General features: G+C 28.8%; 1 long non-coding RNA gene across 1 annotated transcript; it reads right to left on the bottom strand.

Annotated features, from left to right (window-relative positions):
• Positions 1-499: 499 nt before the first annotated feature.
• Positions 500-2,218, bottom strand: LOC142230473 (uncharacterized). Its single transcript, XR_012720700.1, has 4 exons — positions 1,887-2,218; positions 1,458-1,821; positions 1,062-1,393; positions 500-997 (listed from the first exon to the last, which is right to left on the bottom strand). It is a non-coding gene; the product is annotated as an uncharacterized LOC142230473 (long non-coding RNA).
• Positions 2,219-4,093: the final 1,875 nt, after the last annotated feature.

Genomic DNA, 4,093 nt, shown 5'->3' with positions numbered 1-4,093 from the left:
TACTTTACAGGAAGCGATATTGGATTAAGTTGGTGGTTGTTGCTTGTTTTTACAAAATAACATTTTATTTTTCCTTGGGCAATTGATCTGTGTGATGAATGCTTTTAATAAAAACTAAAATTTTGTTAGCCTTCCTCGACTGATGTTTATTTTGTTTTTTTTTTTTGCTTCTACCCAATAAACACAAACGTTTGAAAAATATTAAAATTCAATAATTTTTCAAACATTTTTTCAAAGGATTAGGGTAATATTCAAGTTGAGAAATTGTTGAGAAAATCGCGTTCTCAACAAAAAACAGACATTACCCTCAACAGTAAAATTCAACACAATAGCAATAATTTCTCAATTGTAATCCTCAAATTGAAATGCATCGCTACTCAATAATTTCTCAAACAGTTTTCAATGTGAGAAAAATAAAAAACTAGCATTGTTGCGAATACTTTCAAACCACAATTTGTATGAAAGTCAATCCTAGTTCTAACTGAAAGTCAATACTAAATTTCTAGGGATTTTGTAAATTTTATTATTTTTTCGTTAACAAATATAATAATCTTAAAAATAACATTAATAATATATGAAAATAATAATATTATACCAATCAAAATGTAATTATCTTATTAAACGTATTAATAAATAAAACTATGAATACAACTTTAAATATCTTAAACATTTTTACATGTATAATTCCATTTGCCCCATAATGTTGGTGTCATTAATATGCTGGCAATTTGAAATAATTACTATCGAGGAACTTGCTGGCTTGTGTGTTAGAATAGATTCCAGCAAGAGGAAATCACAAAATATCAAACTGATGACGGAATGTAAATTGATGTAATGCACATTTTCATCCAGAAGTTCTTGATATAGGAATTGTTGCACTTTGTTTTAATTGGTTGCACTTTGTAAGTTTTCTGAAAACTTTTCTTTGTTGTTTCCTTCATCGGTTTTTCATCGGCCAACATCTTCCAAGAATATACCATTCAATGATTTTAATTTTCTGCAAAACAATCGAGTTTTGTGATTTCCATTATGTTTTCATTTCACTTTTTATTTTGACTTACCAATTTGTATTTCTTCCAACTGACCACGTACTTCGTGATTTCCTCAAGACTGTTGGTGTTACAAAATTGTTGTTATTAAAATACTGGCAATTTTCAGGAACTTGATGACCAGATAATTGGAATAAATTTCCAGCAATTTCAATTCACAAAATAACAAATTAAACCGATGATGCACATTTTCAACCAGAAGTTCTTGATATAGGAATTGTTGCACTTTGTTTTAGTTGGTTGCACTTTGTAAGTTTTCTGAAAACTTTTCTTTGTTGTTTCCTTCATCGGTTTTTCATCGGCCAACATCTTCCTAGAATATACCATTCAATGATTTTAGTTTTCTGCAAAACAATCGAGTTTTGTGATTTCCATTATGTTTTCATTTCACTTTTTATTTTGACTTACCAATTTGTATTTCTTCCAACTGACCAGGTACTTCGTGATTTCCTCAAGAACGTTGGTATTACAAAATTGTTGTTATTAAAATACTGGCAATTTTCAGGAACTTGATGGCCAGATAATTGGAATAAATTTCCAGCAATTTCAATTCACAAAATAACAAATTAAACCGATGATGCGATATAAATTAAACTATCGATGTGATGCGAATTATCATCCAGTAGTTGTTGATATGGAAAAGCATAAATACCAAGTTTTTTTGGTTGCACTTTGATTTATGGAAACTTTCTCTTCTCGATAAGCCACTACCATTTTTCATCGGCCAGCCTCTTAATGTGTCCAAGAATCAGCATCCAAATATTTTAGTTGTCTGCAAAGAGATTTGAGTTTAGTGACTTCCTTCAAGTTTTCATTTCGTGTTTTAGTTTTACTTACCAATTATTATAAGCAATTTCAATTGATTATTAAAAAATTTCCACATTTTTGTACTTCTTCCACGAACTTTGTTGTCCAAAGTAGTATTGAAAACCATGTGGTTTTTTCGTTGCATTTCAGGGTAGTGTTTTGTCAAAGTTTTCTCCAATTATCTTCAACACATTTTCAAAGTTTTCGTCAACATTTTGCCAAATTGGTTGTAATTCGCAAACAATTTGAAGATGAATTGAAGATGAGCTTTTTCAAGTCAAGTTGAATTTATGTTGAAAGTGATATTTACCCTCAAACTGAAGAGGTGTTGCATTTGAAAAACGCTCATCCTGTGTTTATTGGGTATATTTTGAAAAGAGTCATTCACAATAGAAGCATGTCAACTTCAAAGAGGTAGAACATTGATGGTATTGCCACCTACATTATGTATCATTCACACATGGAATTTTCATTCGTAAAGGGTTCTGTTGATTTTTTTTAAATTTGATTTATAATGCGCCCAGGACTTAAAATTGGTCACCGATAAGAAAGAAAATCGATTTGCCTTATCGATAATTAAATGGGGCATTAATGTGAACGGCGTTAATGTGACCGGCGTGGGAGTTGGGTTGTAATTGAGCTTTATGTTTATCAAGAGAGGATCTCTTTCAGTTTCGGGAAGCGTAAGCGTGCACACCATTTGAAGGGACGATCATTAGTAACATTATAAAACTCTCAATTAAGAAAATTTTGAAGATTAAAAATAAAAAAAATATAAAATAGTTTTATTTACCTGTGTGAGCAGAAGAATTTAAGAGGATAAAAATTTGGAGAAATTAAACGAGGGTAAGAGACAAATAATGGGAAACACGTGTAATATAAAAAAATGAACATTGAAATATATATCTACATAGCGATTTGGAAAATAAGTTGAATAAAGAAAATGAATAGAAGCTAAAATGAATAAAAAGTTAAAAGATAAATAAATAAAGAGAATAACATATTGCACATTTGATCACAGATGGAGATATATTTTACTATGCAACTTGTTTAGAAATATTAATTTATTCGATTTAAGTAAAGTGTTCAAAAACCTATATTTGCTAGGGTGAGGAATATATATGAGAGCCATCTCTATTCCTCAGGACTACATTTGGCCAATACACTGGAGAGTCATCTAGATCTGGGCCACATGTGCCACAAGTACATGAGAGCCATCTTTATTCCTCTAGATTAATTTTGGCTTAATACCTGAGAGCCATCTGAGTCTGGGTAATATGAGCACATGAGGGCCACCTGTACTGTATGCCCTGAAACCCAATCCACGTGGTGAGTTTGCCAAACTGGTTGTTGCACAAGGTCAACACTGGTATAAAAGTCGTGGTTGCCAATACACAGCAAAGAAAGGGAAAATATCAAGGTAAAACAAATCAAAAACAATTTTTACCAAAAAAATCATGATATTAAAAAAAATAACGTCGTTGTGTGTGATAACCTAATTAACGTATATCCTCACCCCTTATCAAATTTTAATTACGCTAACCTCAAAATCACATAAATAATTACTAACTACACTCTAAAAAAACGAAGAGAACATTATATTGACAGAAACAGAGCACAAATTCGAAGATACAATAAAAATAATATGTAACGTAACAAAATTATTCAAACACATGCAAAAAAAAAGAAAAATTAAAAAAAATCTAAGTAAAAATATTGTTGTTATATATTGTACTATTCTATTATTGTAATTGTTAAATGTAAATGTATAATCAAGAAAGATGATTTTAATACTTATTTTTTTAATATTGAAAATATTCAATTTTATTGATTATTTTTGTCAGTAAAATTCAATATTGGGTTCCTTAAAAAAAAACTTAAACATTAAAATATATATGCAAAAATATCACTTTACAAATCTCAAAAAAGTAATATTAAAAAAAATATATAAGATAAAATCCTTAAACAAAACTTTAAAGCTTTTGTTTAATTTGTATAGTTTACTTTCCTTTTGCGTATAAAATATTCATTTTTATTGACAGCGTATGCCAATAATTTTCAATATTTTGAATTCAACATTAAATTAATTTAATAAATTTTTTTTCATTACTTTTGTGATTTCTTTAGAAAATCTTGCTCCCATGAAATAAAAAAAAGAGGCATAAAAAAACTAGATACAAATAATTATATAAAAAAATAACTTTAATTTAAAAATGATAAAATATAAACGTTATATA

This window comes from Haematobia irritans, chromosome 3 (assembly GCF_050003625.1).
Source record: "Haematobia irritans isolate KBUSLIRL chromosome 3, ASM5000362v1, whole genome shotgun sequence".
Taxonomy (NCBI): domain Eukaryota; kingdom Metazoa; phylum Arthropoda; class Insecta; order Diptera; family Muscidae; genus Haematobia; species Haematobia irritans.
Note: the sequence above shows the minus strand (reverse complement) of the source record. Positions and strands in the feature narration are given on the sequence as shown.